We start from the raw sequence: 13,275 nt of genomic DNA, 5'->3' as shown, positions 1-13,275 counted from the left end.
GATTAAATTGACTTACCACTTGAACTTGTAACCTTTAAAACTGTAATTTCCCTTTTTCTTTTCTTTCTTTTTTTTTTCTCCTTTCTTTCCCCTGTTTTCGTTTTTGCTATTTTGTTTCTTTAGTTTCTCTTTATGTTTCATTTGTATGACTTACTTTACTTTATTTTATGCTTATAATATAATAATATAATATAATATAATAACATAATATCTTTTACTTAAATAATAAGTAAATAATTAATTAATATATGAATTTTATTTTGACACATTTTTTATCTATACCATCCACTTGTCATAATTTGATTTATTTATTTTATTTACTTTATTTAATTGATATAATATAATAATAATATAATAATAAAATAATATTTACTTATATTAAAGTAAATATATAATAATTACTAATATATGTATATTATTTTTATCACACACATGAAAAATATTTTATCACACACATGTCAATTTGTAGTTTAATTGCTTATTTAGTCCCTTGAATTTTCTCTATTCTATAATTCAACTTCTACCCTATATTCAATCTAGTCCTTATACCTAATTACTCCTAATTTAAACAAATTCACCTATCCAAAACCTAATTAACCACACAACTAACTTCGTAAATATTTTTAATAAATATATATAGCCGAAGCTACCTCATAACTCATAATACATATGAGCTCGTTTTCGAGGTATTCACAGGCCTGCGCACACAAGCTATTAGTTAGGATGTAGCTACACAGGCCTGCACACACAAGCTATTAGTTAGGATGTAGCTACACAGTGCTGCTCACACAAGCTGTAAGGTATCCATAACACATGCCAGACTATCTAGCCATTGGTAGGACGTACGAAACCAGCACTCGGATTATATAATCGCGTATACACAAGGGTTCCTAGTGACTGTAACACCCTCTAACCCTATACTATCACTGGAACAGGGTTACGGAGCATTACCGGACATATCGAACAAATTGCGAATAACTCACAAATAATTAACATACAAAGTATAAATTTAATCCTTAAGTCCCTATAATGGACCCTCGAGACCCAAAACACGTATTAGAAGTGGATCGGGACTTATCCAGGTGCTCAGAGAATTTTCGTAACTTTTTAATTTTTTTTAACTCAATATAACCTCCTTTATATACATCTAACCTTCCCTGCAATTTCAAACCAAAACCAATCTAATACCAATGATATAACCAATTCAATTCATACATGTAAACATCTAAAACATACCAAGATTAATACTAGAATTTACTATATGATCATTCATACCATTATTCAAATTAAATTAAAAGTTTTATTCAATTATCAATTCAAACATAATATTATATATACCATTTCATTTATTTAATCTTTCATTTACCAATTTAAATCATCACATATTATCCTTACAATCCAAAACCACATTAACTCAAAATACAACCTAGGCACATGCCACATATACCAAAATAAAATATACATAACCAAGGTTGCTGAGATCAGGATTGGTTCGGATGCTAGACTAGATTTTGACTCCTACTGACCTGCGCATGGAAAATAACCGTACGCTGAGTATAGACATACTCAGTGGTATTACTATAATTCAAACTATAATAATAATAATGAAATATAAATATTAAACATATAACAATTGAATTTTCTCAAATATTAACTCGTTCTTAAACTTCATTCGTAAATAATAGTAACACAATTTCAACTATTTATCAGTTTCAATCAAATATCATATACTTCAATTTTCTTCACTAGATCAACATTTAGTTCATGCCTTCCATTTCTAATCTCAATTTCAATCCACAATTTAAATTTCTCATTTTAGTTTTTCACCCTATTAACAGACCCGGACTTTGGCGGATACCCGGATCCAACTAAACACACCAGAATGGCACCCAGTGCCTCATCAGATAGTTCAAAGAAAAGTTGACACCAGTGTCTCATCGGCCTAACTGAAGTAAAGTTGTACCCAGTACCTCATCGAATCTATCCGAAGTACAATAGTGACACCCAGTGTCTCATTGACTCGAGGTCAAAGTATCCCTGAACACTCCTAATCCCATGGCATGCCAACTATATCTGACTTAGCCCGACTAGTTAATAGGGTATTTAATTCACTTTCTCTATTTCAATAGCCCGACTAGTTAATAGGGTATTTAATTCACTTTCTCTGTTTCAATCAATATTCACATCAATTCCACTTAAATCACAATTTCACTTTCATTTCAAAAATCCACTTTCAAAATCAAATACACTTTCCATTCACCAATCAAAATACAATTCAATACTAACACATATTTCTCATTCAATTCAACTTCACTTTAAATCCAAAATTCTCTTTCAATTCAACAATTCAATCATAATCCAATACTAAAATTTATTTAACAACCATTTCAATTATCATTCAATTCCATAACAACACTTACCTCATAGTTTACTTACCAAATACATAATTTAATTTAACATTTAATGAATAAATAAATAATTTGAATTATAGTAATACAAACCTGGATTTGTTTGATTACTCATCGACAACTTTTTCCTTTCCTTTCGGTATCGATGCCTCGGGTTCTTTGCTAGCTACGAAAATAATAATAATTTTCATTATTAATTACAGAATTAAATTATAATAAATAATTGAATTTTATTCAATTCCTACTTGTTCTCAATTTAATCCTAACCAAGTTTACTTACTTTTCTAACTTAATTTGTAACAGCCCAAACCCGGCCCAGACGTTATGACCGGATCTGACATGCCATATCGAAGCGTTCAAAACATTTTATATTGTTGATCCAGAAAAACTTACTTAGTGTTTTAAAAGATAATTTCATTATAGGTTAAAGTGAATGGTCATGCACCGGTAGGAAACCGGAAAAGGGTGGTGAGTCCATCGGATCGCTTAAGTACCAAGCTCCTTCGGATCCAATCCTGACATGCATACCGCCATTGCCACACCTTAACGTCATGGATATTTCTAGGAAACCGATTTGATTAAGTCAGTTTTAGGAAAAGTGATTAATTTTGGAAAATACTTTCATTGCGGAAGCTTTGCTTGTTGTCGTGTTATTTTGAAATCAATTGTTGTTTTTGAAAACGCGCCCTAAAGCTATCCAATTTCAATAGTTAAAATAAGTAATACCTATCTTAGTAATACATATTAAAACCATCAAAAATAATTAAGCGGCCTTATTACATTTAAAAACCCAAAACTTCAAACGTAAATAAAAGGATGTCCAGTTCACCAGAAGAAAATCAAACTTTCAGAACGGGTGGCCACTCCGAATTTCCTCACAGCTCCAAGCCCACTATGGTTGGGGATTTCCTACGTGGATGAAAATAAAAGGGATGAGTTTGGGGAAACTCGGTGTGTAAATTAACCCAACCATAGCCTATATCAGCTCAAACCACAGAAACAGAATAAGTTGGCCTTAGCCTAGAATAGAAATTTAGAATAAAGCCCATAGGCCCATAACAGATCAAAACAGATATTACATGAATGCAGAAATCCCAACCCAGATTCATCCATAACACCCCCGTACCGGCCTTACACCATGTGGGGAGACTACTCGACCCACCCAACCGCTACACACCACAGAAATCACAGTGAGGCTGCCAGATATTGTGACGAAGTCACCAGATCTGAATATTGTGGCGAGCCACCGAATCAGATATATGTGGCAGAGCCACCAGATCAGATAATCGTGGCATAGCCACCAGAACAGATATATGTGGCAGAGCCACCAGATCAGATAATTGTGGCATAGCCACAAGGACGCTTCATCCATAATATAACCCATGTCCCCATGCAACAGATATATAATTATGGCATACATCATACAAAATCAGATCGTCATACTTTTCAGTCAAAAGTAACCCTAGGGGTATAATGGTAATTTTACACCTAGGGGTATAACAGTAATTTTCCATACATAGGGGTATTCAAGTAATTTAACTATTCTTAAGGTTTTCATGCGTATCATAGCCATTTACATACGATCAAAAACACTTACCACATTTTCTTACCGACTTGGGCCGGTTGGCCCATTATCCCGTTTTTGGCCCATTAAGCCCAAAAACATCGAAATGCACGGAATCGCGCACTCTACAGTCTGATCACTTTAATTTACCATATACATCAAACTATTAATCTCACGAGCATTTGTACACTCGCAAGTTCTCAAAATACTAGCTTTTCGGCTTTTGTCGATCTAGTCTATAAGAGGGTGTTAGTTACACACATTTTGCGATTTATATCTTGTGAGATCCACACACGAACGCCTACAATTGGATTACTAACACGTTAATCTAACTATTCAAATACGAACTACGTATTAACCCCTTACAATATTCGGCCAACCACACCTACAGATCATAGTAAGCTTATAAGAAATCAATAAGCAACTCATTAACAAATTTTTATCAATGTTTACCACATAATCATAATTTCACTGCAAGCTGTCTTCTTGAGCAACAGTCACTAAATCATTTATAACTGGAGCTACGAAACTCCAACTCAAGTGCTGTTAATTTTCCCTGAAAATAGACTCATATATCTTCTATCCATAAAATTTTCAGAATTTCTGGTTTAGCCAATCAATACCAGATTTTTCTCAAAGTTTCCCATGTTTCACTGTTTGACTAATCTGACCACTCTTCATTACGAATCAAATTTCTCATTGTACAGAATTCAAAACATATTTTCGTTTATTTCATTTGAAAATAGACTCATTAAGCTTTAATTATATAATTTATTCACCTTCTAACTCATCTCTCACAATTTATGGTGATTTTCCAAAGTCACATTACTGCTGCTATCTCAAGCAGATTTATTACCAAATCACTCTTTCACACATAACTTGCATGCATGTTATTTAAACATGTATATCACCAATCAATCATCACATATCTATGATTTTACTTAAGTATAATCTCTATTTCATCATTTTAAAGTACAACATGTTAGCCGATTTTTCCCTTTAGCATCTAAGGCACATGCATGCTCATTTGTTTGGCTCAACTTCACCTATCTTCCATTTTTCATCAAAAGAACATGAAACAACAACCATTTCCTTCATTTTAATTCATGACTAAATGCTCACAGCACAACTAAAAACCAAAATATGCTTCAAGAGTTAAGGTAGAATCAAGAAGAACTCATGAACCTCAAAATAAAAGCAAACTACCATGAACTTACCTTCAATTTTCTTCCTCAAGTGACCGAATACTCAAGAGCTTTCTCCTCTCCTTTCTCTTCTGTAACTTTCAGCTATGATGAACAAAGATGGACAAAACTTTTTTCTTTTCATCCTTTTGTTATTTTATTACCCAACATTTTATGACACAAAATAACCTATATTATTTGTGCCATACCTATGCCATAATGTCAATAAAAAAAATGCCCATAATGCTTATCATGCCCATCATGGAACATTTACCTAACCCATTATCAATTTTTTATCAATTTGTACCATAAATTATGGATATCAAGTGCACATATTGTCTTCAACAACATGATGGCCAGCCACTTCTTGTAAAATGGGAGGTTTGACATGCAAATCCTCCTATTTTGCACTACTATTTATTTGGCCACTACAAATTAGCCTATAGCATTTTCAAACATTTTCACATAGGTCTTATTTCATAATTTCACTCACAAATGACAAAATCAAAGCATGAAATTTTGCCAACATTCACAGAATTCTCAAAAATTGGGGCGTTACAACTCTACCCCCTTAAAGAAATTTCGGCCTCAAAATTTACCTGATCCAAATAGTTGAGGGTATTGTTGACGCATAGTCTCTTCTGATTCCCAAGTAGCTTCTTCCCTTCCATGATTACACCAAAGCACTTTCACTAACGGGACAGATTTCCTTCTGAGAACCTTAACATCTCGAGCCAATATTTGTACAGGCTCCTCCTCAAAGGTCAAATCAGTCTGAACTTCAATTTCTGCAACTGGCAGGACATGAGCAGGGTCAGAACGATAACACCTTAACATGGAGACGTGAAAAACATCGTGAATCCTGCCTAACTCTGGAGGCAATTCCAACTGATAAGCCACTGGGCCTACTCGCTTCAAAACCCGATAAGGCCCAATGAACCGCGGACTCAACTTGCCCTTCTTACCAAACCTTAATATCTTCTTCCAAGGAGAAACCTTTAAGAAGACCATATCACCTACTGAGTACTCAATCTCCTTACGCTTCAAATCTGCATACGACTTTTGCCTATCGATGCTTCTTTAACCGGTCCCTAATTATTCGACCTTATCCTCGATGACGCCTACCAACTCGGTCCAAGAATTTGTCGCTCTCGTAGTTCGGTCCAACAACTAGGTGTACGACACCTTCGTCCATACAAGATTTCATACGGTGCCATTCGAATACTCGCCTGGTAACTGTTATTGTACGCAAATTCTGCCAACGGCAAGTAATCCTCCCAATTACCTTAAAAGTCAATCACGCATCCCCTCAACATGTCCTCCAGAATCTGAATAACCCTCTCTGACTGACCATCAGTTTGGGGATGGAAAGCCGTACTAAAGTTCAATCTTGTCCCCAACGCCTCATGCAACTTTTGCCAAAATCGAGATGTGAATCTGGGATCCTGGTCAGAGACAATCGAAACTGGGACTCCGTGAAGTCACACAATCTCTGCGACATACAACTTGGCTAACTTTTGAAGTGAAAAGTCAGTATGAACAGGTATGAAATGGGCCGATTTGGTCAACCTATCCACAATCACCCACACCGAGTCTTTATTTGATGGTGTCAAAGGCCACCCACTCACAAAGTCTATGGTTACCCTCTCCCACTTCCAAAGTGGTATCTTCACCGGCTGTAACAGTCCAGAGGGTAATTGATACTCAGCTTTCACTTGCTGGCATGTCAGACATTTCCCTACAAACTCCGTTACTTCCGTTTAAGTCCAGGCCACCAGTATAATTCTCGTAAGTCGTGATACAATTTGTTCCCTCCAGGGTGCATGGCACAAAGTCCTCCATGAGCTTCCTTCAATATTGTCTGCCTCAAATCAGAGTCCTTCAGAACACAAATTCTTCCTCGGAAACACAGAACTCCTTCGCCATTTAACCCAAACTCAGAAGTTTCCCCTTCCTTAACTTGTTGAAAATGAGCGACCAAAGACTCGTCGTTCAACTACTTTTCCTTAATCTGATCCATCCAGGTTGGCCTCACTTGCAATTCAGCCAACAAACTGCCATCATCATACAGACTCAAACGAGCAAACATTGCTCTCAGATCAGATACGGTTCTACGACTTAAAGCATCGGCTACCACATTAGCCTTTCCTGGGTGATACTCGATCGAACAGTCATAATCCTTAAGCAACTCAATCCATCTCCTTTGCCTAAGGTTCAGCTCTTTCTGAGTCAACAAATACTTAAGACTCTTGTGGTCTGTGTATATAATACACTTCTCCCTGTACAAGTAATGTCTCCAAATCTTAAGTGCAAATATCACTGCCGCCAACTCCAAATCATGAGTAGGATAGTTCCCTTCGTGAGGTTTAAGCTGTTGTGATGCATATGCAACCACCTTACCCTCCTGCATTAACACGCAGCTGAAACCCACGTGTGATACGTCACTGTACACAGTAAAATCCTTCCCAGACTCCAGCTGAATCAACACAGGTGATCCAGTCAGAACTTTCTTCAACTTCTCAAAAGCTTCCTGCTGCTTCTCAGTCCATACAAACGGTACTCCTTTCCTTATAAGTTTTGTCAAAGGTGCTGCCATCATAGAAAAACCTTCCACAAACCTTCTGTAGTATCCTACCAGTCCTAGAAAACTCTGTATTCTCGACACTGACCTAGGTGGCTTCCACTTCAAAATCGCTTCAATTTTTCGAGGGTCCACCTTAATCCCCTCAGCAGAGAGCACATGTCCTAAGAAGGTTACCTCCCTCAACCAAAATTCACACTTGCTGAACTTCGCGAAGAGTTTCTTCCCCCTTAACACTCGCAGCACTATACGGAGATGCTCATCATGTTTCGCTTCAGTTTCAGAATATACCAGGATATCATCAATGAAGACGACTACGAATCGATCCAAGAATGGTTGGGACACCCGATTCATCGATCCATAAATGCTGCAGGAGCGTTAAATCGGTCAAATGGCATAACCAAAAACTCGTAATGACCATACCGAGTCCTGAATGCTGTCTTATAGATATCCGCCTCCTTGACCCTTAACTGATGATATCCAGATCAGAAGTCGATCTTAGAAAATACAGAAGCCCCTCTAAGCTGGTCAAACAGATCGTCAATCCTTGGCAGTGGATACTTATTTTTAATCGTCAGTTTGTTCAACTGGCGATAATCAATGCACATCCGCATCGTACCATCCTTCTTTTTCACGAATAGCACCGGTGCTCCCCATGGAGACACGCTTGGCCTAATGAAGCCCCTATCCAACAACTCTTGAATTTGAGCCTTTAACTCCACTAACTCCTTCGGTGCCATCCTATACGGTGCGATGGACACGGGCGCCGTTCCAGGCAACAAATCTATTCCAAACTCAACTTCTCGGTTCGGAGGCAATCCTGGAAGCTCCTCTGGAAAAACATCTTAGAACTTCTTTACGGTCCTAACCTTATCCACTGTCAATCCCTCCTCTTCTCACTGACTTACAAATGCCAAATAGGCCTCACAGCCTTTCCGAATCCACTTTTCGGCTCTTAAAGCCGACACTACATTGGACAAATAATCCCTTCGCTCATCTATCACCATAACCTCCTCATCCTTTGTGGTCCTTAACACCATTCGTTTAGCAGCACAATCCAGGGTCGCCTTATGCTTAACAAGCCAGTCCATTCCCAAAATGAGATCAAACTCTCCGAACGGTAACTCCATCAGATCTCCAGGGAAAATCCTACCTTGAGTTTCTAAGTGTACATCCCTGTACAGTTTGTTTACCCTAACCGAGTGACCCAAAGGACTTAGTACAGATACCCCACTCACAATCTCCTCAGAGCAGTCCAAGTCGTCCATAATCCGTTTTGTGGCCTCCAACCAATATTTCACCACATTCGAGGCTATACCAGACACGCCCCTAAAGATCTCCGCTCCGTTAGCCCGAAGTCGTTCAGAAATAGATCCCCGAACTCCATTGTCCGTACTTGCCCCAGCAACCCTTTCTAGAAAACGAAGCATTGCCTGTGATAGGGCATCATCCCCGGCACCGCGGTCATAAGACTCTACCTCTGTTGCCGGTGGTACCGGTGCATCCACCGCTGGCATATGTCTCGAAGACAAAGATCTCGCTCGAGCACTTCATCGGCTCCGTCCACGGCCTCTTGTACTCATATCGTATTATCTTGATTACGAATTTTTATGCATCAATTAATATTCCAGTGTTTATTACAGATGATTTATGAATCAAACAGTAGTTCAAAGTTTGTTTTCGCAGAATCGAAGTCTAGCTACAGTTTCAGTCTCTTATCAGATTTTCCTATGGTTTCAGTATCATCCTATCTAGAGTATCCTAATAGGGTTTCAGTACAGACAAATAATTTAGGAAAATATTCAAAAAAGTTCAGAGTAATACTTACAGGCTTGGGCCGGAGATTCGGAATGCCACCTTCTAAAGATCTAAATTTTGAAAATCGCGTTTTTTACAAAAAAAAATTATTTTTGAAAATCTTTGTTTTTTGTAAACCCATTCCACAGCTGAGTTGTTGCAACCTAGGCTCTGATACCACTAAATGTAACACCCCAAACCCGGCCCAGACGTTATGACCGGATCTGACATGTCACATCGAAGCGTTCAAAACATTTTATATTGTTGATCCAGAAAAACTTACTTAGTGTTTTAAAAGATAATTTCATTATAGGTTAAAGTGAATGGAAGCTGTGCACCAGGTAGGAAACCGGAAAAGGGGTGGTGAGTCTATCGGACTACTTAAGTACCAAGCTCCCTTCGGATCCAATCCTAGACATGCATATCGCCATTGCCACACCTTAACGTCATGGATATTTCTAGGAAACCGATTTGATTAAGTCATTTTTAGAAAAAGTGATTAATTTTGGAAAATACTTTCATTGCGGAAGCTTTTCTTGTTGTCGTGTTATTTTGAAATCAATTGTTATTTTTTGAAAACGCGCCTTAAAGCTATCCAATTTCAACAGTTAAAATAAGTAATACCTATCTTAGTAATACATATTAAAACCATCAAAAATAATTAAGCGGCCTTATTACATTTAAAAACTCAAAACTTCAAACGTAAATAAAAGGATGTCCAGTTCACCAGAAGAAAATCAAACTTTCAGAACGGGTGGCCATTCCGAATTTCCTCACAGTTCCAAGCCCACTATGGTTGGGGATTTCCTACGTGGATGAAAATAAAAGGGATGAGTTTGGGGAAACTCAGTGTGTAAATTAACCCAACCGTAGCCTATATTAGCTCAAACCACAGAAACAGAATAAGTTGGCCTTAGCCCAGAATAGAAATTTAGAATAAAGCCCATAGGCCCATAACAGATCAAAACAGATATTACATGAATGCAGAAATCCCAACCCAAATTCATCCATAACACCCCCGTACCAGCCTTACACCATGTGGGGAGACTACTTGACCCACCCAATCGCTACACACCACAGAAATCGCAGCGAGGCTACCAGATATTGTGACGAAGTCACCAGATATAGATATTGTGGCAGAGCCACCAGAATAGATATATGTGGCAGAGCCACCAGATCAGATAATCGTGGCATAGCCACCAGAACAGATATATGTGGCAGAGCCACCAGATCAGATAATTGTGGCATAGCCACCAGGACGCTTCCTCCATAATATAACCCATGTCCCCATGCAACAGATATATAATCATGGCATATATCATACAGAATCAGATCGTCATGCTTTTCAGTCAAAAGTAACCCTAGGGGTATAATGGTAATTTTGCACCTAGGGGTATAACAGTAATTTTCCATACATAGGGGTATTCAAGTAATTTAACTATTCTTAAGGTTTTCATGCATATCATAGCCATTTACATACGATCAGAAACACTTACCGTATTTTCTTACCGACTTGGGCCCGTTGGCCCATTATCCCGTTTTTGGCCCATTAAGCCCAAAAATATCGAAATGCACGGAATCGCGCACTCTGCAGTCTTATCACTTTAATTTACCATATACATCAAACTATTAATCTCACGAGCATTCGTACACTCGCAAGTTCTCAAAATACCGGCTTTTCAGCTTTTGTCGATCTAGTCTATAAGAGGGTGTTAGTTACACACCTGTTTGCGACAATATGCTGACGAGATCCACACACAAACTGCCTACAATTGGATTACTACACGAAGGTGAAGACCTCACGAAGGAATAGTTTCTCCCTCCCACTTAAAAGGGTAAGATTGGACGGTCATGTAATGCAATGTGCAAAAATATCTAAAGACTCGAACCAATAAGGCAAATATATTATGATCAAGATCGAAAAAGACGGATGAAATGCGATGAAAGGATCTTATTTTAAATCAAATTTTTCAGTTTTCAACGAAAATACAGAAAAAAATCAATTTGCGGCTTGACTCTCTTATTATGTCCCCAGTGGAGTAGCCAAGCTGCCAAAACCATTTTTTTGAAAACGGGGTCGACTTTAATTTTGACAATGAAAACGAACATGGGAGTCACCACCAATCTTTTTTATGAGGTGTGATCGGGTCACCTTGTGATTGATCATTTTAATAAAGTATTTTGATTTATTAAAACAACAATTTTGGTCTACGAAAATCGAGAAAATGGGTTCGGGAGTCGATTACACACGAGGAAGGATTAGCCCCTCGTAACGCCCAAAATTGATACCTAATTGATTAACTAATATCTTAGCATCGAAAGTTGAAAACTCGAAAAGGATTTAAAATACGACCCTCTCTTTTAAAAAAAAGTGCTTAAATGAATTAAAACAAGCATTAAAGGCTTTCTCGTCTCGAGATGTCAAAATATCACATCTCGTAAGTTAGGATACGACATTTGAACCCTAAAAAATAAGCTCGCCTTTTAATTTTTTTATTTTCAAAATCGTACTTTTTTTAAAAAATGGATGTTAGATTGTTTAGGTCCAACGAGGAAAATCAAAAACCCGTAAGTTAGGGCACAACCTTCTCGAGTATCTAAACGCTGAATATTGTCTTTATTTTTATTTAAAATTCATATATTTTGAAATTTGAAAGGATATTTAGTTATTTAGATTCAATGAGAAAACTCGAGACCCTGTAAGTTAAGGTATGATTTTCTCGAGTTTCCTAAATTCGAAATATTGCTTTATTATTAAAAATTCATTTTTTACGCATTTGGGTAAAGGTTAATGTTACACAAATTCGTAATATACATATGCATAACAGGGTAATAAACGCGATGATATAAACAACAATAGTAGGAGCGAAAAGAATAATCAATAAAATAGGTAAATATATATAAAAAAAAGCTAATAAGAGACAATAAGTGCATAAATGAAAATTAATAAAAAGTTTAAATAATAAGATAAGAGAAAAGTTTGAAAATAAGCAAGTAAATAAAATGTAAAATAAAATAAAATAAAATAAAAGATAATAAATAATAATAATGTAAGTAAATACGAAAAGAACAATAAATAATGTAATAATAACAATATAAAATTAATTAGTTTAGTAATATGATGATAATAATAGTAATAATACAATAATAATAATAAAGTGGAAAATAATAATAATAATATATTAATAAGAATAATAATAATAATAACAATAATAGAAAATAATAATAATAATAATAATAATAATAATAATAATAATAAGGAATATCAAACTAATTAATTTTAACAATAAAATAACAAAAATAACCAAAAAGGATTAAATTGAACTTAAAACAGAATGTTAGGGGCACATTCAAAATAAAAAGAAAGGGGGGACCGATTTGAATGGCGTGAATAACATGGAGGGGCCAAATAGGGAAATATTCCCTACCCTCCAAAACGCACCGGTCAATAGGGACCTATTTCGAATTGAAATAAAATTCTAGGGATAAATTGAAAATGAAAGAAACTGGATTTAAAAAAAATAAAAATGCGGAAGGACCAAAAGGGTAAATAACCCTTTTGAAACAAAAACGCGTGGATCATCAGGTATCAGGTTGGGTCGCACGCGGGTCAGGTGAAACGACGCCGTTTTGGCTTCTGAACTTGAAGATCAAAACGACGCTGTTTCGTGTGGATATAAAAGCTAAAAATTTTAGGAAAAAAAAACATTCTTCCTTCATTTTTTCATAAAATTTCTGAGA

General features: G+C 36.5%; 1 long non-coding RNA gene across 1 annotated transcript; it reads right to left on the bottom strand.

Moving 5' to 3' along the window:
• Positions 1-3,124: 3,124 nt before the first annotated feature.
• On the bottom strand, positions 3,125-11,308 carry LOC128296560 (uncharacterized). The gene is made up of 2 exons (XR_008287186.1): positions 11,259-11,308; positions 3,125-3,317 (listed from the first exon to the last, which is right to left on the bottom strand). It is a non-coding gene; the product is annotated as an uncharacterized LOC128296560 (long non-coding RNA).
• Positions 11,309-13,275: the final 1,967 nt, after the last annotated feature.

Source organism: Gossypium arboreum, chromosome 8 (assembly GCF_025698485.1).
Source record: "Gossypium arboreum isolate Shixiya-1 chromosome 8, ASM2569848v2, whole genome shotgun sequence".
NCBI classification, from domain to species: domain Eukaryota; kingdom Viridiplantae; phylum Streptophyta; class Magnoliopsida; order Malvales; family Malvaceae; genus Gossypium; species Gossypium arboreum.
Note: the sequence above shows the minus strand (reverse complement) of the source record. Positions and strands in the feature narration are given on the sequence as shown.